Here is a 25,722-nt window from a genome sequence, read left to right as displayed (position 1 = left end):
ACACACGTTACAATCTGATTGTGCAATCTCCTTTAGGCCTGGTTTACACCTATGCAGGTTGCATAATCCAGGTGGATTTTGCATTTTACAATACACGTTTTTGATCTATTGAAGTCTATGGAACCAAAAACCAGAAAAAAAAAAAAAAAGCCCATGGCCCTTTCACACCGGGGCGGTTTGCAGGCGCTATTGCGCTAATAATAGCGCCTGCAAACCGACCCGAAACAGCCGCTGCTTTCATTCCAGTGTGAAAGCCCCGAGGGATTTCACACTGGAGCGGTGCGCTAGCAGGACGGGAAAAAAAGTCCTGCTAGCAGCATCTTCAGAGCGGTGAGTGTATACCGCTCCTTCACTGCTCCTGCCCATTGAAATCAATGGGACAGCGCGGCTATACCGCCGGCAAAGCCCCTCTGCTTTTCAGGCACTTTTGAAGAGCTTTTCAGGCACTTTCCATTCATTTCAATGGAGAGGGGCGTTTTTTTTCACCACCCTGCCAGCGCACTGCCCCAGTGTGAAAGCATTCATTGATTTGAATAAAAATAGGTTTTCGTGAGCTTTTCAGGCGCTTTTTTTTTTTTTTTTTAACGTGAAAGTGCCTCAGTGTGAAAGGGAAGAAAATATGGAGGTAAATGTATTTTTTGCATGTGTGCGCTGTAATATTTTCTTCTACTGTACGGTCTTATGACTGCACCATCTTTAACGCATCTTTTAGGGTGTGCCCCCCAAATATCTTGTCTATTGTATGGATTCAGACCAAATCCTTTTGGGTGAGGAGCACCCCCTCATTAGTGTCCCCCTGTGTCATGGGTGGAGACCTCAAGATTTTCCCATATTAGAAGAGTGTATTGCTCTCATGGTTTAGAGAAGCAGGATCTCCCCTATGGATAGTGTAGGACCCACTAATCATGGGGTACTTTGTCGCAGTAAGTGGGCTTAGCACTATAGCAATATGGTGTGACCAAATCCCCATATTTTTTGATAATATTTTGTTGAAAATGTCTAGGTGTTTTAAGCTAGCCTTGCTGGAGGTAAATGTATTTTTTGCATGTGTGTGCTGTAATATTTTCTTCTACTGTACGGTCTTATGGCTGCACCACCTTTAATGCATCTTTTAGGGTGTGCCCCCCAAAATATATCTTGTTTGTCAGTGTGAAAGGGGTCTAAAGACTAAGGCCCCTTTCACACTGGGGTGGTTTGCAGGCGTTATTGCACTAAAAATAGTGCCTGCAAACCGACCTAAAACTGCCGCTGCTGTTTCTCCAGTGTGAAACCCCCGAGGGCTTTCACACTGAAGCGGTGCTCTGGCAGGAGAAGAAAAAAAAAAAAACTCCTGCAAACAGCATCTTTGGAGCGGTGAAGGAGCGGTGTATTCACCGCTCCTGCCCATTTAAATCAATGGGGCAGCGTGGCTATACCATGGCAATACTGCCGCTGTAGCGGCGCTATGCGAGCGGTTTTAACCTTTTTTGGGCCGCCAGTGGGGGTTAAAACCGCACCGCTAGCGGCCGAACACCGAAGCAAAAACGACGCTAAAGCGGCGCTAAAAACAGCGTCGTTTTACCGCCGACGCCCCCACCGCCCCAGTGTGAAAGGGGCCTAAGACCCCTTTCACACTGAGGTGCTTTTCAGACGTGTTTGCACAAAATAAAAAAAACAAAAAAGGCACCTAAAAACTGCTTCCCATTCATTTCAATGGATGCTTTCACACCGGGGCGGTGAAAAAAGTCCTGCAAGCAGCACATTTAAAGCTTAAAAAAAAGCACCTCAAAAATGCCCCTGTCCACTGAAATGAATGGGAAGCGCTTCAAAAGTGCCTGAAGATGGTTCTTTTGAGTCACGTGACCTTAAAAAAAAAGCGCACCGCTAAAGCCTCAAAAGTCTTGAAAAGCGCCGCAAAAAAGGCCTGACGTTTTATGGGCAGTCTTTGAGCGCCTCAGTGGGAAAGATCTAAAACTGAAAACACACACCCAAAAAAATAAAAAATGCATAGGTGTGAACCATGCCTAATGCTGGCCATAAACTATACAAAAAAATCAGCCAAAATTCAGTCATTTAGACAGTTTGTTTTTCGGCCAGTTAATGGGCACAAAAATCGATAAACCATTGGGACGTTTTTGAGCTGAAAAAAGAAAGGACAAGTTTGGAAATTTCCTGCCAAACGATAAATTGAAAGGTTAATGTGTTTCCCGTCCGAACTGTCTGCACTAGGTATATTTAAAAAAAAAAAAAAACACACGAACAAAAAAAAAAACACATTCATTTATGTCCACTGAAAGATTTATCGGTCATTACATGACGGCGCTATCGTTTGTGCTCACGAGGGAATGTTCGTTTTTCGAAAATGTGTTTGGCCGATATTTAGTATAGTGTATAGCCAGCATTAATCAGGGGGAGGCAACCTGGGGCCCTCCAGCTGTTGTGGAACTACATTTCCCATGAGGCACTGCAAGCCTGGCAGTTACAATGACTCCCAGAGGCATGATGGGACTTGTAGTTCTGCAACAACTGGAGGGCCCCCAGGTTGCCTACCCCTCGCCTTAGATCTTGCAACAACTATTCAGTTCAAAGGTTGCCTAACTGGATACAAAAATCGATTGAATCATTTTAGGTGGGTCCTTATATACACAGCTTTGGTAAAACTTAAAAAGTTGATTGTATGGTTTTCGACTGCAATGTGTACGGTGACCCTTAGTGGCAGGATCAAATGATGAAAAAAAATAAATCTAACACCGCCACCACATCTAAGAACCGGCGGGGTGCAATATACAACATTGGTGTTTTGGGGGGGTAATACGGCTTTCAGCTGTAAACAATAAATTTTTAGACATCAGACCTACAAGAGGGACAGCAGAGCAAAGAAAAAAAAAAAAAAAGAAAAAAAAAAGGATATAAAACGAAATGGAGTGACAGTCCCACTAAACAGGGGGACAGTTAGGAGTTCTGAAAATGGGGGGAAATATTTAATAATGTGAAAAGTATTCCTTTGTTATTAAAGGAACACCAACAGATGAGAGAAGAGATGAGAAGCAGACAGAATAATGATTGCAGAACACAGAGATCCAATCCAATGCCATGCAGTGATTTCTAGAGAGAGAACACAAGAAACACACACCTGCAGGGTGAACGTTATCCTGGCCCCTGTGCAATGCCTGCCATGTCCATCCACACTGTGCACAGCACACTTCCCTCCTCCCAGCACTCCACTTCCTCCCAGCACTCCACTTCCTTTTCCTTCTCTAGTACACGCCCCCTCCCTCTATACACTCATCATCAATGAGCAGCAAGCCTGATCCAAGGCATGTTCCATAAAATCCTATGTATCCATGTGTTATACATTCACAGGGGAGGACTGGGGGGGGGGGGGGGAGGGCACCCTGGATGTTGAATGTTGTTACATTGTGTCGTTTTATGGGTTTTGTTATTTATTTTGTTTTAGCTAGACAGTTATCTGCAGAAGTGATATGTTCTACAGCCACTAGGGGGCGGACGGTGCAATGTGAAATCGTATTGTTCCTTATTAGGTAGCACACATTATGCAAAGAGGGGAAAAAGAATTGATTTGGCATAGCAACATGGAGGAATGTGTATTTTCCCTCATCATGGGAACAATAGCTGAGCCAAACAACAGGCAGACATTTTCCTGGATGTGTTCTCTCTGTATCCTAACAATTTATTACACACATATTATATAATATATACATATATATATATTTTTACAAAAAATATAAATAAATATATACTGCGTATACAGTATATATGTTCCACCCTAAAAAAAAAAAAAAAAAAAAAAAAAGTCATGATTGTGCCTAAAAAAAAAAATAAAAAAAAACATTTGGATTTTTTTTTTACTTACCTCTAAATGCCTGTTGCTAGGGGGTCCCTCGTAGTCTGCCTCTTCCAGTGCCTGGGCTGGTGACATCACTTCCCCCTCGGCACAGGAAGGGCTCGGCTCTGCTCCCTCCCTCCTGTCAATCATCTGGGATGCATTACAGGTCCCAGGTGACTGAGCGGCCAATCACGGTGCGCGGCGCCGCTCGCGCATGCGCAGTGGGTGCAAGGCTGTGAAGCCACAGCCCGGCACCCACAGTTGCAATGCCGGCGCCGCCGAACGGAGGGGGGGGACGAGCGGGGCTTCGATCCCCCGCATCACTGGATCCAGGGACAGGTAAGTGTCCAATTAAAAGTCAGCAGCTGCAGTATTTGTAGCTGCTGACTTTTAATTTTTTTTTTTGATGGGCCCTCCTCTTTAAGTATACAAGGAAATAATGATGTATATAATACTTCCATATATATATGTTTGTTTGTGTATATATATATATATATATATATATATATATATATATATATATACACACACACACACACAGTATATCACAAAAACAATGAAATTTGCTTAGTTAGTTCCATTACATGTAGATAACTACAGCATCTCACAAAAGTCAGTACACCCCTCACATTTATATAACTATTTTATTCTATCTTTTCCTGTGACAACACTGAAGAAATGACACTTTGCTACAATGTAAAGTAGTGAGTGTACAGCTTGTATAACAGTGTAAATTTGCTGTCCCCTCAAAATAACTCAACACACAGCCATTAATGTCTAAACCGCTGGCAACAAAAGTGAGTACACCCCTAAGTGAAAATGTCCAAATTGGGCCCAAAGTGTCAATATTTTGTGTGGCCACCATTATTTCCCAGCATTGCCTTAACCCTCTTGGGCATGGAGTTCACCAGAGCTTCACAGGTTGCCACTGGAGTCCTCTTCCACTCCTCCATGACGACATCACGGAGCTGGTGGATGTTAGAGACCTTGTGCTCCTCAACTTTCTGTTTGAGGATGCCCCACAGATGCTCAATAGGGTTTAGGTCTGGAGACATGCTTGGCCAGTCCATCACCTTTACCCTCAGCTTCTTTAGCAAGGCAGTGGTCGTCTTGGAGGTGTGTTTGGGGTCGTTATCATATTGGAATACTGCCCTGCGGCCCAGTCTCTGAAGGGAGGGGATCATGCTCTGCTTCAGTATGTCACAGTACATGTTGGCATTCATGGTTCCCTCAATGAACTGTAGCTCCCCAGTGCCGGCAGCACTCATGTAGCCCCAGACCATGACACTCCCACCACCATGCCTGACTGTAGGCAAGACACACTTGTCTTTGTACTCCTGACACACGCTTGTCACCATCTGAAACAAATACGTTTATCTTGGTCTCATCAGACCACAGGACATGGTTCCAGTAATCCATGTCCTTAGTCTGCTTGTCTTCAGCAAACTGTTTGCAGACTTTCTTGTGCATCATCTTCAGAAGAGGCTTCCTTCTGGGACGACAGCCATGCAGACCAATTTAATGCAGTGTGTGGCGTATGGTCTGAGCACTGACAGGCTGACCCCCCACCCCATCAACCTCTGCAGCAATGCTGGCAGAACTCATACGTCTATTTCCCAAAGACAACCTCTGGATATGACGCTGAGCACGTGCACTCAACTTCTTTGGTCAACCATGGTGAGGCCTGTTCGGAGTGGAACCTGTCCTGTTAAATCGCTGTATGGTCTTGGCCACCGTGCTGCAGCTCAGTTTCAGGGTCTCGGCAATCTTCTTATATCCTAGGCCATCTTTATGTAGAGCAACAATTCTTTTTTTCAGATCCTCAGAGAGTTCTTTGCCATGAGGTGTCATGTTGAACTTCCAGTGACCAGTATGAGAGAGTGAGAGCGATAACACCAAATTTAACCCACCTGATCCTCATTCACACCTGAGACCTTGTAACACTAACGAGTCACATGACACCGGGGAGGGAAAATGGCTAATTGTGCCCAATTTGGACATTTTCACTTAGGGGTGTACTCACTTTTGTGAGTGTGAGATACTGTGTGTATTTATATCAAAAAAATGAAAGGAACACTTTGAAAACACATCAGATCTCAATGGGGAAAAATCTCATGCTGGATATCTATACTGATATGGATTGGGTAATGGGTTAGGAATGAAAGGATGCCTCATCGTTTGATGGAAATGAAAATTATCAACCTACAGAGGGCTGAATTCAAAGACAAATCAAAGTGAAAAAATGATGCAGCAGGCTAATCCATTTTGCTGAAATTTCATTACAACTCAAAATGGTCCTCAGTAGTTTGTATTGCCGCTACATGCTTGTATGCATGCCTGACAACGTCGGGGCATGCTCCTAATGAGAACGGATGGTATCCTAGGGTATTTCCTCCCAGATCTGGACCAGGGCATCACTGAGCTCCTGAACACTCTGGCGGCATCAGATGGACTGAAACATAATGTCCCAGAGGTGTTCTATTGGATTTAGGTCAAGCAAGCGTGGGGGCCATTTATGGTATCAAGTCCTTCATCCTCCAGGAACTGGCTGCATACTCTCACCACATGAGGCCGGGCATTGTTGTGCACCAGGAGGAACCCAGGACCCACTGCACCCGCGTAGGGTCTAACAATGGGTCCGAGAATTTCATCCCGATACCTATTGGCAGTCAGTGTGCTATTGTCTAGCCTTTAGAGGTCTGTGCCTCCCTCCATGGTTTAGCCTCCCCAGACCATCACTGACCCATCACCAAGCCGGTCATGCTGAATGATGTTACAGGCAGCATAATGTTCTCCACGACTTCTCCAGACACTTTCACATCTGTCACATGTGCTCAGGGTGAACCTGTTCTCATCTGAGAAAAAGCACAGGGTGCCAGTGGTGGACTTACCATGTCTGGTGTTCAATGGCAAATGCCAACCGAGCTTCACGGTGCCGGGCAGTGAGCACAGGGCCCACTAGAGGACGTCGGGCCCTCAGGCCACCCTCATGAAGTCTTTTTCTGATTGTTTGGTCAGAGACATTCACGCCAGTGGCCTGCTGGAGGTTATTTTGTAGGGCTTTGGCAGTGCCCATCCTCTTCCTCCTTGCACAAAGGAGCAGATACTGGTCTTGCTGATGGGTTAAGGACCTTCTACGGCCCTATCCAGCTCTCCTAGAGAGTAACTGCCTGTCACCTGGAATCTCCTCCATGCTCTTGAGACTGTGCTGGGAGACACAGCAAACCTTCAGGCAATGGCACGTATTGATGTGCCATCCTGAAGGAGTTGGACTGCCTGTGAAAACTCTATAGCAGGGGTGTCCAAACTTTTTTCAAAGAGGGCCAGATTTGATGAAGTGAACATGCTTGAGGGCCGACTATTTTGCCTGATATTTTTTGAACTATTCAATTAAATGCAAATTAACTAATACACTGCCCAACAAGAATTCTCTTGCCTTTGTGGCTGTGTATGTGGTGAAGAGTCTAAGGATGAGCTCAGGCGTTTTATTTGGATATACCGTATTTATCGGTGTATAACACGCACAGGCTTAGAACACACACCTTCACTTTAAAAAGATAAGTTTTAGGCCAAAACTTACATTTTAAATAAAGAAATGTAAAGCAAATAAGGGTCAGTGCCCATCAGTGCAGCCTAATCATTGCCCATCTGCAGCCTCACCATTGCCATGAATGCAGCCTCACAAGTACCATGAATGCAGCCTCACCATTGCCATGAATGAAGCCTCTGAATGCAGCCTCACCATTGCCATCAGTGCAGCCTGATCGATGCCCATTCACAGCCTCAGAAGGAACAGGGAGGGGGCAGAACGAGCACCAACAGATTACATACAGGAGAATCTCCTGTTTACGTGGCGGCCTCTTTAATACAAAGTCCCGCCTCCTATAATAGACAGAACAGCCGTCCAAAGCCAGCCCAGGAGACGGGACTTCCTATTACAAAGGCAGCCTGTATGTAATCTGACAGCACTCGTCCCAGCCCCTCCCTGTCCCCTCCGAGGCTGCCAGAACGATAAATACAGTATATATCTTTTGTGCCCCCCCCCCCCCACTAATCTGTTTCGTTGGGGGCCACAAAAGATTTAGATTTACAAATAACCAGTGGGGCCACATGAAATCAGACCACAGGTCATTTCTTTAGTGTTGTCACATGAAAAAATATAATAAAATAAAAATAAAATATAATAAAAAATGTGAGGGGTGTACTCACTTTTCTGAGATACTGTATGTCAGTGTTTCTCAACCTTTTTTCAGTTGAGGCACCCTTTAAAATTATAGACAATCTCAAGGCACCCTTCAAAATTATGGACAGTTTCGACTCGAGGCACCCAATTCTAAAATGTAAAAAAATATTCTAATCGCTTTTTCATAATGCAGCAACATCCACATGTTGGACGCCCAACATTAGAGGTGTCCAGGTTGAAACGTTAGAGGCACCATGGTCGAAAAAGGTTGGTGTATGGTATACTTCTGTCCACCTTTCAGGAAAACAAAATGCTAAATTTTTAGCACTGTTTAGGGACATATCACGGAACTGTAACAAAATAAATAAAATAAGGTATTTAGAAGTGATAGGGTCAGGGGCGTCGCTAGGGGGTGGCTATTGGGGCTATAGCCCCGAATCTGGGGCCCATAGCCCCGAGTCTCTTGCCGCAGGGTCCCTGCCTAACCAGTGGGTCACGGCCGCGGCGGGCGGGCTGGCTGCATGAGACAGGCAGAGGAGAGAAGTGAGCGGGCGGACAAGCAGAGATGACATCTCTCTCCTCCCGCTCCACATCAGCGCTCTTCACCGCCCGGCCTCTTCAATGTGGGAGCAAGGTGCGTCGGGGAGCAGAGAGATGACATCATCTCTCACTGCCTGCCACACATCAGCGCTCTTCCGCCCTCACAGCGCGGTGGAGTGGAGGTCACGTGCTTCCTGTCATCGGTGGAGCTCCACTTTGCAGTCAGACCCCCTTGCTTCAATGCCGGAGGTGCGGCAGGGAGCAGCGAGATGACATCATCTCTCACTGCCCGCCCGTATCACCGCTCTCCTGCCCTCACTAAATGGACCAGTGCTGCCAGCCTGCCACCAATACAGCGTCAATGCACATTTGGTGGCACAGGCTGGCATGGCAAGTGACAATCCACATCAGTTGGCAAGTGACAACCCACATCTGGTAGCGGGTGATGTGGCAAGTGACAATCTGCAAATGGTGGCAGGAGACGTGGCAAGTGACAATCTGCAAATGGTGGCAGGAGATGTGGCAAGTTACAATCTGCAAATGATGGCAGGAGATGTGGCAAGTGTCAATCTGCAAATGGTGGCAGGAGATGTGGCAAGTGACAATCTGCAAATGATGGCAGGAGATGTGGCAAGTGACTATCTGCAAATGGTGGCAGGAGATGTGGCAAGTTACAATCTGCAAATGATGGCAGGAGATGTGGCAAGTGACAATCTGCAAATGGTGGCAGGAGATGTGGCAAGTGACAATCTGCAAATGATGGCAGGAGATGTGGCAAGTGGCTATCTGCAAATGGTGGCAGGAGATGTGGCAAGTTACAATCTGCAAATGGTGGCAGGAGATGTGGCAAGTGACAATCTGCAAATGATGGCAGGAGATGTGGCAAGTGACAATCTGCAAATGGTGGCAGGAGATGTGGCAAGTGACTATCTGTAAATGGTGGCAGGTGACGTGGAAATCTGCAAATGGTGGCAGGTGACGTGGCAAGTGACAATCCACATCTGCTGCCAGGTGAAAGTGGCAAGCGACAATACACATCTGGGGGCAGGTGACGGTGGCAAGTAACACGCTGTATCTGGTGGCAGGAGATAGGGCAAGTGACACGCCCAGGGCTCCCACTGATTCTGCATTACGGTGAGTTGAATCAGTTCATTATATATTAGAATGTAACAATAGAAACAATGCGCTTCAATCACCCTGACACCATATCAACCATGGTGCCATGATGATTGAAGCGCCAACACCGCCCATTGCCAGTGAAATATGGCTTACCACCGGCGTGCCCCCCCCCCCCCCGTGGGCCTGCAAAAAAGTTGGTGACCGCTGCTATGGGCTCTAGCCCCAGATCTTTTGCAGACCTAGCAACGCCCCTGGATAGGGTATCTGTACTGTCCTGGCATTTTAGGGCCACAAGAAATGAGATAGGCCATCAGTACATCAGGATTGATCAATTTTCATTTTTTTTTTAACATACTGTTATCAGCCAGTATCCCTGATCACAGCCACACCAGTCATTGGATGATGCTTTGACCACTTCAGCCCCGGAAGGATTTACCCCCTTCCTGACCAGAACACTTTTTGCGATTCGGCACTGCGTCGTTTTAACTAATAATTACGCGGTCGTGTGACGTTGCACCCAAACAAAAATGACGTTCTTTTTTTCCCCACAAATAGAGCTTTCTTTTTGCTATAATAAATATCCCCCAAAAATATATAAAAAAACATTTTTTTCCCTCAGTTTAGGCCGATACGTATTCTTCTACATATTTTTGGTAAAGAAAAAATTTATAGCGTCTACAATAGGGGATAGATTTATGACATTTTTATTTTTTAATTTTTTTTTATTAGTAATGGCGGCGATCTGCGATTTTTATCGTGACTGTGACATTATGGCGGACACATTGGACACTATTTTGGGACCATTGTCATTTATACAGCGATCAGTGCTATAAAAATGCACTGATTACTGTATAAATGACACTGGCAGGGAAGGGGTTAACCACTAGGGGGTGATGAAGGGGTTAAGTGTGTCCTAGGGAGTGATTCTAACTGTGGGGGGGGGGGCTTCGACTCACATGACAGCGATCACTGCTCCCGATGACAGAAAGCAGTGATCTCTATCATGTCACTAGGCAGAACGGGGAAATGTCTTGTTTACAAAGGCATCTCTCTGTTCTACCTCTCCGTGACACGATCGCGGGCACCCAGCGGACATTGAGTCCATGGGACCCGAGGTCACGGAGAACGCAGAGGTGCACGCCCACAGTCCTGCTTCTTAAAGGGGACGTACCTGTACGCCCTTTTGCCCACCCGTGCCATTCTGCCAACATATATCGGTTAATGCACTGGTGACAGTATGTAAAAAAAAAACAAAAAAAAACACATTTTATTTATTTTCTTAATTTTCCAAAAAATCGTGACAAAAAAAAAATTACAACTTCAAAAAACTTGTCATGCCTCTTACTAAATACCCTGGACTGTCTACTTTCCAAAAAGGGGTCATTTGGGGGATATCTGTACTGTCCTGACATTTGTGGGCCTCAAGAAATGAGATGGTCCGTCAGTACATCAGGATTGATACATTTTCAGACATACCCCATAGTTTGTAGACTTTATAACTTTCCTACAGATTAAATAATATACACAAATTTGGGGTATTTTCACCAAAAAAAATTAGCAGAATACATTTTGCCCTAAATTTATGATTATTTGCAAAATTTTATAACAGAAAAAAAAAAAAAAATTTCCTTTTATATAGCAAAAAAAAAAATTAAAAACCCCAGAGGTGATCAAATTCCACCAAAAGAAAGCTCTATTTGTGGGGGGAAAAAAATGATATAAATTTCATTTGGATACAGCGTTGCATGACCGCGTAAATTGTCAGTTAAAGTAGCGCAGTGCTGAACAACAAAAAAATGCCCTGGTCATGAAGGGGGGTAAAATCTTCCGGAGGTAAAGGGTGCTAATATTTGTTATGTAAGCCCTAATTTATTTACTACAGAGTAGTAAAAAGTGCCTCTTGCTTATGATCCAAGACTGGGGGGGGGGGTGGCTTCATAGTCTGGATCAATCACCGGTTTACTGAGCTTTTTTTTTTTTGTACAATACAGCAAAGGTATCAGGCATTGCGGTTTCCAAAACCTGCCATGGAAGCACCTCTGCCCCTCTGCCTGTCAGCGCTGGCCGACATCTGGTCACGTGACCAGCTAAATGGGAGCCCAGAGTAGCATAAAATGATTTATTATACCACGGGGCAGAATGGTCGGGATGTGAGGTCTCATTTGGCTGTAGGCTGGCTTTAAATTAAACCTCATGTGAGAAGTGCAGCAACCACACGGCTCAATTCATCCACGGTTCCTTTTAACTCTTTTGCTACCTAACCTTTTTTTTTTTTTTTTTCTTGCTAAAATGCACATTAAAAAAAATAAAGATATTATACATTTTCTGAAAGCGGACCACCCACAGAATAAAAAAAAAAAAAAAAATGGTCGTTGTAATTTTTTAATGTCACATAATATTGGCGCAACTCTATATTTTCAGTTAAAAATACATATAAATTAGTTTTAATGCATGTTAACTCAATAAAACAACAATGAAATATAAGGGATGGGACTGGGTTGAGTAAATAGATACCAAATATGTCAAAGACTTAAACGGCGACCAAATATGATACCCAAAATCGACCATAGGCAACACTTAAAAACTGTAACAAATATCTTATTGTGGTACATTCTCTTAAAGCGGAGGTCCACCCTAAAAAAAAAAAAAAAAAAAAAAAAAAAATACATAAAAATGCTCCTAAAATTCTGGAGAAAAAAAATTGAAAAAAAAAAAGATTTACTTACCAGAAATGGCTGTTGCTAAGCAGATCGTCCTAATCTGCCACTTCCTACTCCGCGGTGATCTTCATTCTTCTCCTCCTCGCGTTGTCTTCCGGGGGAATGGGGCACGGTGTGTTCTGGGAACTGTGTGCATGTCCCAGAACACAGCCGGCCATTCACAAAGCGCCACGTGACTCGCACACGCGCAGTAGGAAACGGGCAGTGAAGCCGCAAATGGCGGCGCCGGGACACGATCCGACGGACGGATCAGCCTCGGGCGGCCGACATCGCGGGCACCCTGGACAGGTAAGTGTGCTTATTAAAAGTCAGCAGCAACAGTGTTTGTAGCTGCTGACTTTTACATTTTTTTTTTCAGCTGGACCTCTGCTTTAAGGATGCAGCAGCTGTTTTAAAAATTATCAAAAGAATCTGCCCCTGAAGACGTCATTTTGACAAAATCCGTAGGGCGGGGCCTCTTGGTCATCCCGTACATCGGTGCCCGCTCACTGCCAGTGCGGATTAAAGTTATGTGTGATCCATCTTTTAGTATACAATATATACGGTATATCTGTTATGTGGTTTTATATGATTGTGTATTTGCTTTAGGGATGGATTAATTACTTCAGTTATAGGTGGAGTATACAGTTTTGCTTTTTGTTGCTTTAGATATAGCTGTGTTTATTTGAAGACATTAGTAAGATTCATCATTATATTTAAGGATTTATAATTGTTTATTACAACTGAAGACATTTCTTATCATTTCCGATTTGGGTGGAGCATATACCTAATTGTAAACTTACCATGTATTTTTATGATTCTGGTGTATATTATTTGAAGGTTTAAGAGCAGCTGGGGGGGGGGGGAATAAAAATCAATATTTTTTTTTTTGTAAAATTTTTAAAATTTTATTTAAATCTGATTTTTTTATATAAAATTTATTTTAATAACATGCTTTTTGGAGTAAAAATCTATCTGAAGATAGTTTTCTATTTAAGATACATTAAAGTGATTGCTCGTTTAAAAAAACAAAACAAAACAAAAAATAACAAACATGTTACACTTACTTGCTCTGTGCAGTTGGATTTGCACAGAGCAGCCCGGATCCTCCTCTTCTCGGGTCCCTCTTCGGTGCTCCTGGCCCCTCCCTCCTCTCGAGTGCCCCCACAACAAGCAGCTTGCTATGGGGGGCACCCAAGTTGAGCTCCAGCTCCATGTGTCCATTCAGACACGGAGCTGCTGTTCGGCCCCGCCCCCTCTCTCCCCTGATTGCCTAACTGTCTTTGATTGACAATGACGCCGCTGCTGTGTCTCAGCCAATCAGGGGGGAGAGTCCCGGATGGCCGAAGGACTCGTGGACATAACTGGACAGAGATGGGGCTCAGGTAAGTATTAGGGGGGGCTGCTACACACAGAAGGCTTTTTATTTTAATGCATAGAATGCATTAATATAAAAAAAAAACCCTGCCTTTACAACTCCTTTAATAATTTGGTTTATTCAGCATGATGTGGAGCTTAGTTATGTAACATGAGGCTGTATAGTATGCAATATTTAAATTTTTTTGTAAACTCATTCATTAAATCCAAGTTCTGCAAGCTGAGATAACATGCACTGCATTGATGCATTCACACAATTTCACAGTAACCATGAGATAAAACAACGTTCAGGAATATACCTTTATCCCATTGTTTTGTAAATCTATGTACACTACAAACTGTATGATTGAATCGGTTCTGATATAGCCGTTTTACTAACCTGACAGCTTATTATTCTAAATAGGAAACCTTCATTTTGTTTGCAAATATTAAAGATTCTAACTTCCAGCAAGAATAAGTCCTTACATTTAAAGAGCACCTGTCATTTCAGATCCATCATGGCAGCACAAACAAACCTGCCCCCCCCTCGGCGCACGCTTGTGCTTCTAAAAAATAAACAAAAAAAAAACCCCATTGAAATCCATGCATTCGGCGCCCTGCATAGAGATTAGGGACCAGACACATTGATTAGGGGGATGCACCCCTGTGCCCCTGATGAGCGGGCCGCCACTGATTAGACCCCCTAATGCCTCCTTTGTACCCTGCCTTCACAGACTGAGTACAGATTGTAATTCTCTCTGCTGTTATCACAGCCACGTTATCCAGAATCTGACAACTCTGAACCCGGAAGCGCTCAGAGCTGATCACTTCTGGGTTCATGCCTCACAGGGGAGGGTACTCCTCTCCACTCTCTATTCTTACACGATATTTTTACTGAATAAAGACAAACTCACAAAACATTGAACAGATGTCACGGCCAGTGGCGGAAAGTAATTTGAAAATGATAACAACTATATCACAGATAAGTAGGCCTCGTATATGGAATAAGTGAATAATTATGCGGCGCTTACTAGAAAATGACTACTAAAATAAGCTAAAAATGTAAAAAGACCAAATATAATGAAGATTCAATTAAGAAAATACAAATGAATATTGCGTCTTGCAATTAATCTTCCATCACATTGTGTAACCAAAGATTACGACAAGCCAATGTTACATCAAACAACGAATCCAAGATACCCCACTCATGAACTAACAGCTAATGGAGCCCTTGAAGAGGGGATAACGTAATACCCAATAGAAGGAAATTTCCTATTAACTGATAAGTGAAGAATAATGATTGATCCAAAGTCTTTCCAAAAGTTAAATAAGATCGTAATAAATCATAATCACAATAATAATAGGTGCAAAAAACACACTGTGCAAGAAAATAATTTTAAAATAAAAGATATTGAAAATAATTATGAAGCGCAGTATAAGCGCAGATCATAATAATATGTGCATAATAAAAGTGCAAATGTGCAATGACAATGCAAATTGAAAGAACATAAAAACCATATAATGAATGCGCAAAGCTCAACAAGAGTGTAGGAATACGCAATACATAATAATAATAATAAGGCCCACTGTAAAGCTAGGATAAAGTGCTTAATAATATGAAGTGAAGCAAAGTGTCCTCAATAAAAAAGTCCCATAAACGGTGCAATCAAATTGTGACAATTTCAATAAAATAAGTGGAAGACAGTTCATCAAGAGTTTCCGGTGCCAACATTCAACAAATCTCCAGTGTGTGGACAGAAGTGGTCCCCCCAGCCTCTCACCTTATGGCTGAACGATAACAGCCCTGCTAGCAGGTAAAGAACGATCCAATGCGCTCCGCAGCCTCCTCAATGGTAAATCTCCTATGGATCTCCTGCCTTTCAACCCGCTCCGTTCTCAGGGCGCCCCAAATAATCAGCCAAATAATAGGGATCATAAAAAAAGAGGGGAGGAAGCACTCCATGGTGTAGTATTTAAAAACTATTAACGTTTAATAGAGGTAATGCACTTACAGTTAAATAATCACAAACGAGCATAGCACTGCTGGTGCTTCCCGATCCCGGCCGCGATCGGAAAGCCGAACGTCACCCACCTCTCTTCCCTGACGCGTTGCGTCACTATCACGTGACTTTCTCAAAGGGTATGGCCTTGTATATGGTGTAGACAGTAACTACAAATAAAAAGGAAAGGTAACCAGGCGAGGAGGTCCTGGTACCCTCATGGTCTGCACACCTCCCAACATTTTGAGACGGGAATGAGGAACACCTACTAACCAACGTATGTAGGCATAGGACACACCCCCTGCCACACCCCTTTAAAGGAGAATTAGCAAAAAAAAGGTTAATTAAATCCACAAGGACGTTTTTTTACCACCACTATTCCTTTAGATTGGCTTTTAAAATTTACAAATGCAGCAATTTAGAAAGTGGATGAAAGGTTTAGCACTAGGAAATACTTTTCTGAAAGATAAAAAGTGCATTTTATATACATCTATATAGATCAGAGGGGCTTTGTTTCAAATCAGGGACAGTCCCTCGAAATCAGGGACAGTTGGGAGCTATGGGTCTGTAGGAACATAACAAACCATGGTACTCCTTATAATCAAAGCCTAGACAGGGCCATCTTAAGAGCATTATAGGCCCCCGGGCAATACAGTGCACAATCTGTCTACACAATCACGCATGAGAATAAAAATGCAAATGATCAATAAGGCTATATTTATTGGTACTTCCAACAAAATCACTGTTTAAACATTAACACAAACGTTTGGACAATATAACTTTTGATGGGCACAGTGGCAGCTTTGATGGGCACAGTGGCTGTGTTTGATTGGCACAGTGACTGTTTGATGGGCACAGTGGCAGCTTTGATGGGCACAGTGGCTGCGTTTGATGGGCACAGTGGCAGCTTTGATGGGCGCAGTGGCTGTGTTTGATGGGCACAGTGGCAGCTTTGATGGGCACAGTGGCTGTGTTTGATGGGCACAGTGGCAGCTTTTGAGGGGCACAGACAGTGGCTGTGTTTGATTGGCACAGTGGCTGTTTGATGGGCACAGTGGCAGCTTTGATGGGTGCAGTGGCAGCTTTGATGGGCACAGTGGCTGTGTTTGATGGGCACAGTGGCAGCTTTGATGGGCACAGTGGCTGTGTTTGATGGGCACAGTGGCAGCTTTGATGGGCACAGTGGCTGTGTTTGATGGGCACAGTGGCAGCTTTTTAGGGGCACAGACAGTGGCTGTGTTTGATGCACAACTTGAACTTACTTAAGTAGACAGTGTTAGACCTACTTGAGGCCGCTGGCCTGGTGCAGTACAGTGTGTCACTCACAGCAGCAAGGCAGCGCCAGCTATCAATCAGGGCCGTCTTTCCACTCTGCTCCCTCTCCACACTGTCTGAAGAACATGGCAGAGGTGGGCGGAGCTTGTTCACTAGCCGCTAGGGGCGGCCGCGACATGAATGCTGGGGCGGCTGCGGCCTCTGACTGACGTCACTGGTTGCTAGCTAGACGCCGGGCGGCCGGCGATTCCAGCAAGTGAGCAACCAGTGCAGTCAGTCAACTTAAGCAGCAGATTGCAGCGCTGAGGATCGGCCCTGGATGGGGCCCTCCAGGCAAGTGGGGCCCCCGGGCAACTGCCCAGCGTGCCCAGTGGAAAAAACTGCCCTGAGCCTAGAAAGTACTCCAAACAAATGGTATTTCAAAAATCATCATACAACAAATAGTATACGATACCTGAGATGGACCTATATATGTATATAAAAACAGATAAAATCCCAGGGTCCTGTCAAGGACTTACGGATAAGAAATTTGTATCTGAGAATAATAAATAAAAAATAAAAAGGGAGAAAGGGGGGGGGGGACTATCCCATAAGCTTCCTGATATACAGGAGGGCTTTTCCCCCACCCGGAGGCCAAAGCCATACCATCAAGATAAGGGGCGGGAAAAGTGACCCCAAAAGTATTGTGCCAGGGAGCTATTAACAGACTCCACAGAATCGCCTTCAGTGGTAAATGGCCAAAAATAAGAAATAAAGAGAAATTGGAGAAAGAAGGAAAAAGAGAGAAAGAAGGTGGAAAGTAAGCGTAGAAAGTCAAAGACATAGGGAATCACGGAGAAGAAAGTAAGCCCCGCCCCAGGGGATCCAAGGCCAGCACCGGCTGGCTCGTTAGAATTTCCTATAAGTCCAAAAAGCGAGAAGGCGGGGCTTCCACTCTCTATTCTAAAGGCTGCAGTGATTGTCTTATGTTGTCACTGGACCCAGGTAAGCAAACGTGGGGGGGGGGGGGAGTTAGATAAGGATCCACATTTTTTTTACATGTAAAAGTAATTGGGATATTTTTCAGCCCCACTGCAGAGCCAGATGCTGGCGAGAAGTGACCGCTATTGAAAAGTGCCGAGACGAACAGCGCAGGTGTGCGGAACAGCACAACAGCTGATTTTACGATCAGCTGTTGTGACGGCGAGACGGCGCCTGCGCACAATAGCCGGCAGAAGACATTTTTCTGTCAGATTGTGCCCCGCGCTCCTGTGGGGAGTTCATGTCGGTGAGGGGCGGATTTGTACATGTTGTGGGTGGATTTATAAATGATGGGCAGTTGGGGGGCGTAATTTTTAAAGATGGCCAGTGCTGCAAAACAGAACTTTAAAAAAAAATATACGCCCTGCAAACCCGCCCATCAGTTGGCTAAACACGCCCCGCAAGCGTCCGGGAAGAATAGCATAAAAAGTTTAGTTTTGCAGCACTGGCCATCTTTAAAAATTCCGCCCCCCCCCAACTGCCCATCATTTATAAATCCGCCCACAACATGTACAAATCCGCCCCTCACCGACATGAACTGGCCACGGGAGCGCGGGGCACAATCTGACAGAAAAATGTCTTCTGCCGGCTATTGTGCGCAGGCGCCGTCTCAACAGCTGGTTGTAAAATCAGCTGTTGTGCTGTTCCGTATGGCGCATGGGCACCTCTTGATAGCGGGCACTTCTCGACAGAACACCGGGTCTTCCAAATGTAAACAAACCCACAATTGTGAGTTTGTTTACATCCTGATAGTGCCATGTCCTGATACTGGGGACAGACAGCCTATTCTTTAGATACATGTCCATATTAATGCAGAGTTCCACCCAAAAATGGAACTTCCGCTTTAAGGTAAGGAGACCCTCATTTGGCATGTCTTTTTTTTGGGGGGGGTGGATACCCTCTTTTTAGAGGGTCCCAGCTCCCACTTCCCCTCGGCGCACCGCGGCGTTGGAAGGGAGATCACCTCTCCCCCCTCCCTCTCGGCAATCATCTGGGACACGTCACAGGTCCCAGGTGATTGTCCAGGCCAGTCACAGCGCGCGGCGCGGCTTGCACATGCGCGCCCACAGTTACAATGCCGGTGCTGCAAAGAGGAGGGGGTAACGAGCGGGGCTTCGATCCCCCACTTTGCTGGACCCTGGACAGGTAAGTGTCCGATTATTAAAAGTCAGCAGCTGCAGTATTTTTAGCTGCTGACTTTTTTTTTTTTTTTAAGTGGAACTCCGCTTTAAAGTGGAAGTAAACCCTCAAATCGTTTTCAGCCAAGGAAGCTGCCATCTTGGCCTCTGTTTAATCTACAACTGTCATGATGCTGCACATGTGATCAGTTATGATCATCCCATTGGATGGTTTGACAGTTTGGTTGAGAGCACAACCAATGTGAGTGTTACATTTCCGGCACGTGCCGGAAAGGTAACCGTTTTATGGATGGGTTTACTTCCGCTTTAAGTTAAAACTTGCGCAGACAAAGACAGTGAGCTGCATTTATTCAAAGAACTAACACCAAAAGGGGGTCATAAAGAAGCTGTGCAGCCAATGAATAATAGTTGTTTAACCTCTTCGCACCGACGTGGCACATATATGAGGCCTCTCGGCGGGTGTGCTGAGAACGGGGCGCCCTGGCGGAGGACCAGAAAGCTCCCAATGCATACTTGCGATCAGGAGCTTTCCAGTCATGTGACCGCTGTGACAGCCAATCAGAGCGGTCACATGACCTCAACCTTTACAACCACTTTAGATTTGTATTTTTTTGGCACACTGGTTTGGATTAGTTCAGGCCTCTTAATAGGAATAGTCATTTCTGGGTTGAACAATGCCAACCCTCAGACTAAGGACATCTAGCTGCAGAAAAATATACTGCAGGTGGAAAATGCTGGATTGAAGGTGAATATTGCAGCAAAAGCTATTCTTTTTTTTTTTTTCTCTTTTTAATGAGAATTTTTTTTTTTTTATCTTGTTTGTTTGTTTTTTACTTTCTAAAAATGCTATACCATGTTAAGTCCGGTAAATAAAGACTGTGCGGCGCGATGCCAGCAGACCAGACACATCTCCTTTCAGACATGAAAATCATGTAGGAGAACTGTACCGGAGCCCCCCCAAGCCTGTCTGCTGAGCGGCTGTTATTTTCTTCTTGGCAGTGAGCGTGTGCAGCTGGCTGCCCTGCTTGATAAATCCCTCCGGCTGGCGCTCTCCTTATTTTTCTGAATGGCCATGATTTCCAGTTTGTTAGACTGCGAGCCAAAGTCCCAGCACTGCCCACCGGCTCACATTCCAGGCTATTCAGAGGATGCAGAGACTGGGAAGCAGACGGACTTAGCGGGGCAGTCCACTGCATAATCCGGACCATGTAATGCCTGCATCATTGACCATATTAGGTATAAGACCTAATATGGTATTGTACCCGGTGATGTAAGCACCGCAGGCCGAAATCCCGCACACTTGCCAGCTGGAGGCGAAGAACTGAGAGCGTCTGTCCCTTACATAATTACTGCTACATTGAATTAAAGCGGAATTACAGGCAAAAAAAAAAAAAAAGGCACAGAAGATTCGGACTGTCGATAGTATTATCATGGCATCCCCCCCGTAACATTTTATTGATCCTGCCAGTGGATTCATTATTTTTCCCGTTCCGGGCCAAGCTGTCCAACAAAAGTGCGAATCATAGTTATGACAAATCCAATAACACTTTCGGAGTGCTTTTTTTTTTTTTTTTTTTTTTTATATGGCTTAAAGCTGATCTCCAGGCACAAAAAATTTAATACAAATATATTCCTTAATAGCCACAAAGGATGCAAATCCACTTTGTGAGTGATAAATACCTTTGCAGCACCAGTTATTATCATATAAAAGCAGTGGTGACATCATCATTGTGCTGTATTTAGCCCAGTGGCGTCACTAGAGTTGGTGTCACCTGGTGCAGTAAAACATGGTGTCACCCCCCCCCCAATAATTTTTTCCCCCATATAACATAGACACTGGGCAGGCTAACTGTAAATGATGTGGTCAATGCCGGCACACGGATCCGTGCGCTGTCATGGATGGGTGTGACACCGTCGAATACAGGGCCGTTTGGCCCTGGGCAAATATTTTTGGCCCCCACCATACAAAAACAAACACACACAGACATATTGCAGCAAACTTTAAAACTGTAAACATAAAGAACTGGTCCACACTGTTTGGTAGAGGTTACCACACATCATTACCGCTCACTGATTAGTTGCTAGAGGTTACTGCATATCATTACCGCTCACCCATTGGTTGCTAGAAGTTACTGCACATCATTACCACTTACAGATTGGTTGCTAGAGGTTACCACACATCATTACTGCTCACCCATTGGTTGCTAGAGGTTACTACACCTCATTATCGCTCACTGATCAGTTGCTAGAGGTACTGCACATCATTACCGCTTATCCATTGTTTGCTAGAGGTTACTGCACATCATTACCGCTCACCCATTGTTTGCTAGAGGTTACTGCACATCATTATCACTCATCCATTGTTTGCTAGAGGTTACTGCACATCATTGCCACTCACCTATTGCTTTCTAGAGGTTACTACACACCAATACCGCTCACTGGCTAGTTGCTAGAAGTTTCTGCACATCATTATCGCTCACCCATTGGTTGTTTGAGGTTACTGCACATTATTACCGCTCAACCCATTGGTTGCTAGAGGTTACTGCACATCATTACTACTCACCCATTGATTGCTAGAGTTTACTGCACATCATTACCACTCATCCATTGGTTGCTAGAGGTTACTGCACATCATTACGGCTCACCCATTGGTTGCTAGTGGTTACTGCATATTTTTACTGCTCACTGATTGCCTTAGTGTTCCCCTGTGCAAGCTGCTCAGTCCTGCTTTATTAATCTCCCCCTGCTGTTGAAAGAAAGGTGAGGAATAAGAATCCACACACAGCCGGCTCTGTGAGTCTTTGATCTCTGCACTGCTGACTGGAGAAGGGGGGGGGGACACACATAGAGCCGGCTCTGCCTCACTCCCTGTCACGGTCCTGACGGAAGGAGAAGCAGGACAAGCGGGCTCTAGAACATGCAGCCCACAGCTGTGCCTCTCCCCTGTCACATTGTGGCCGTGGGAGCGCAATTGGTGGAAATCAGATGCACTCTGCTTTCTTGCACCGACAATGAAGGAAGTGGAAATTGTTAAATATAACGGCCCAACAGTAGAACTATAGTCCCAACCTGACTAGTATAGAGATGTCATCACAGCAGCGTGTGTTCAGATGGGGGGGGTACCATTATTTTACAGGTAGCCACCAATGATGGGGGAGGTCATTGTTCCATCCACTGACTACCAATGCTGGAGGGGTGGGTTAGAATTACAGCCAGCCACTGACCACTAAGGTTGGGGTAGGGGGTGTAAGTGTGGGGGGCTGTAATTATTAAAGCCTGGAAATTACCAAAAATAATAGGTGGGTATTTTACAACCACCTGCCAATGCTGAGGTCGTTTACTGTTCCAGCTACTGACCACCAATGATTAGGTGGGGGCGGGGTTATTATTATATCCAGCCACTGACCACCAATGATGGAGTGGGGGCGGGGTTAATATTATATCCAGCCACTGACCACCAATGATGTAGTGGGGCGGGTTAATATTATATCCAGCCACTGACCACCAATGAGGGAGTGGGGGGTGGGGTTATTATTATATCCAACCACTGACCACCAATGATTTGGTGGGGGCGGGGTTATTATATCTAGCCACTGACCACCAATGATGGAGTGGGGGCGGGGTTAATATTATATCCAGCCACTGACCACCGATGATTGTTGGGGGCGGGGTTATTACTATATCCAGCTACTGACCAAAAAATTAGGTGGGGGCGGGGTTATTATTATATCCAGCCACTGACTACCAATGATTAGGTGGGGGCGGGGTTATTATTATATCCAGCCACTGACTACCAATGAATGGGTGAGGGCGGGGCTATTATTATATCCAACCACCAATGATTAGGTGGGGGCGGGGCTATTATTATATCCAGCCACTGACTACCAATGACTCCGCCCCTCCCTGTGTGACTTTTATTTTTTTGTTACCAAAAAGAATTGATATATGAGGATGAGGGGCTTAAAATTTGATAGTTAAGCCCCACCCAATCCTGTCATGTGACCTCACTCAGGACCAATAAAAATGAAATGTCAGATTCAATGAGTGATTGGAGGAAATCCCTTAATTTTTTTTTATAGCCCCCCCTCCCCATACAGAGCACTAAAGAAAAAACAATCAGGCACCTGCAGCAGGCTGAAATGTGATTGGCCGGCCGATTTCCCGCCCAGATCCCCGGCGGACCAGTCCGGTCAGCTCTCCTCCTCAGACGCGGCCGGCGGCTGTGATTGGCTGGCGCTCGCCAGGGGCTTTCTTTTCCCGCTCCCCAAAGCGCAGCTCGCTGATTGGCCGCCGCGCCGAGAGCCGCAAGCCACGCCCACCAGGGCTGTCAGAAAAGAGAGGGAAGGTGGAGGGGGAGGGGAGATGATAAAAGTGGGCGACCAACGGGATCTGCCGTCTTCTGTCCTCCATCGGGCGGGTTCCGATTGGCTGGCTCCGGGGGTGGGTGTGGTGACGTGGCCGGGGTCGTTGTTTGCCTGGCTCCTCCTGCCTTTAGGCTTGCTGCGTCACTCGGGCCGAGGTGCGGCCCGGGGAGAAGAAGGAGGAGGAGGAGGACGCGCTGCTGCCCGGACCCCCCCGGGAGTGTAGGAGGGGGGAGAGGAAGATAACCGAGGAGAAGCAAGAAGAAGGAGGAGGAGCCGGGGGAGGAATCTGAGGGGACCCCGGGGTGAGGGAAGCTCCGTCTGAGAGGAACAGCACAGGCCAATTATACCAGAGAGAGGAGAGGAGAGGGGGAGAGAGAGGCCAACCCGACACCAATCATCATCATCACCACCGGACATCTCTACACCGACACCAGGGGGCACCACCGTCCTCATCACTGACAGGAGGTCACCTATAGATCATATAGAGGGGGAGGTCACCTATAGATCACATAGGAAAGGAGGTAATCTATAGGTCACATAGGGGGAGGGGAGATCACCTATAGGTCACAGTGGAGGGGAGGGCGCATAGGGGGAGGGGAGGTCACCTATAGATCACATGGGGGGAGGTCACCTATAGATCACATGGGGGGAGGGGAGGTCATCTATAAATCATATAGAGGGGGAGGTCATCTATATATCACATAGGGTGGAGGGGGAGGTCACCTATAGATAACATGGGGGTCATCTATAGATCACGTAGAGGGAGGGGAGGTCACCTATAGATCACATAGGGAAGGAGGTCATTATAGGTCACACGGGGGGGGGGGGGGTCGCCTATAGATCACATAGGGGGAGGTCATCTATAGATCACGTAGGGGGAGGGGAGGTCACCTATAGATCACGTAGGGGGAGGGGAGGTCACCTATAGATCACATAGGGAAGGAGGTCATTATAGGTCACGGGGGGGTCACCTATAGATCACATAGGTGAGGTCATCTATAGATCACACGGGGCGGGGGGAGGGGAGGTCATCTATAGATCACACGGGGGAAGGGAGGTCATCTATAGATCATATATAGGGGGGAGGTCACCTATAGATAACATGGGGGTCATCTATAGATCACGTAGGGGGAGGTCACCTATAGATCACATAGGGAAGGAGGTCATTATAGATCACACGGGGGGGAGGGGAGGTCATCTATAGATCACACGGGGGGAGGTAGGTCATCTATAGATCACACGGGGGGAGGGGAGGTCATCTATAGATCACACGGGGGGAGGTCATCTATAGATCACACGGGGGGAGGTCATCTATAGATCACACGGGGGGAGGTCATCTATAGATCACACGGGGGGAGGTCATCTATAGATCACACGGGGGGAGGTCATCTATAGATCACACGGGGGGAGGTCATCTATAGATCACACGGGGGGAGGTCATCTATAGATCACACGGGGGGAGGTCATCTATAGATCACACGGGGGGAGGTCATCTATAGATCACACGGGGGGAGGTCATCTATAGATCACACAGGAGGAGGTCATCTATAGATCACACGGGGGAAGGTCATCTATAGATCACACGGGGGGGGGAGGGGAGGTCATCCATAGATCACACGGGGGGGGAGGGGGGAGGTCATCCATAGATCACACGGGGGGGGAGGGGAGGTCATCCATAGATCACACGGGGGGGGAGGGGAGGTCATCCATAGATCACACGGGGGGGGGGGGGGGGGGGGAGGTTATCCATAGATCACACGGGGGGGAGGCGAGGTCATCTATAGATCACATAGGGGGGAGGCGAGGTCATCTATAGATCACATAGGGGGGTCATCTATAGATCACACGGGGGGAGGTCATCTATAGATCACACAGGAGGAGGTCATCTATAGATCACACGGGGGAAGGTCATCTATAGATCACACGGGGGGGGGAGGGGAGGTCATCCATAGATCACACGGGGGGGGAGGGGGGAGGTCATCCATAGATCACACGGGGGGGGAGGGGAGGTCATCCATAGATCACACGGGGGGGAGGGGAGGTCATCCATAGATCACACGGGGGGGGAGGTTATCCATAGATCACACGGGGGGAGGGGAGGTCATCTATAGATCACATAGGGGGGAGGCGAGGTCATCTATAGATCACATAGGGGGGAGGCGAGGTCATCTATAGATCACATAGGGGGGGTCATCTATAGA

General features: G+C 46.0%; 2 protein-coding genes across 4 annotated transcripts in view; one reads left to right on the top strand and one right to left on the bottom strand.

Moving 5' to 3' along the window:
• The window catches only part of LOC141107454 (uncharacterized), a 61,355-nt gene extending 37,402 nt beyond the window's left edge, over window positions 1-23,953 (bottom strand). Inside the window, exon 1 of one of the 2 annotated variants that reach the window (XM_073598191.1) lies at window positions 23,282-23,953. The gene's annotated coding sequence lies outside the window, so the exon portion shown is untranslated. Of the gene's footprint in view, window positions 1-3,112; window positions 3,329-23,281 lie in introns of those variants that run through there. The other variant, XM_073598190.1, reaches the window with a different exon arrangement.
• Window positions 23,490-25,722, top strand: part of PHF1 (PHD finger protein 1) — an 80,528-nt gene continuing 78,295 nt past the window's right edge. Inside the window, exon 1 of one of the 2 annotated variants that reach the window (XM_073598192.1) lies at window positions 23,490-23,823. The gene's annotated coding sequence lies outside the window, so the exon portion shown is untranslated. The remainder of the gene's footprint in view (window positions 23,824-25,722) is intronic. The other variant, XR_012235910.1, reaches the window with a different exon arrangement.

Source organism: Aquarana catesbeiana, linkage group LG09, assembly GCF_042186555.1.
Source record: "Aquarana catesbeiana isolate 2022-GZ linkage group LG09, ASM4218655v1, whole genome shotgun sequence".
Taxonomy (NCBI): domain Eukaryota; kingdom Metazoa; phylum Chordata; class Amphibia; order Anura; family Ranidae; genus Aquarana; species Aquarana catesbeiana.
This window is presented reverse-complemented; position numbering and strand designations above follow the sequence as displayed.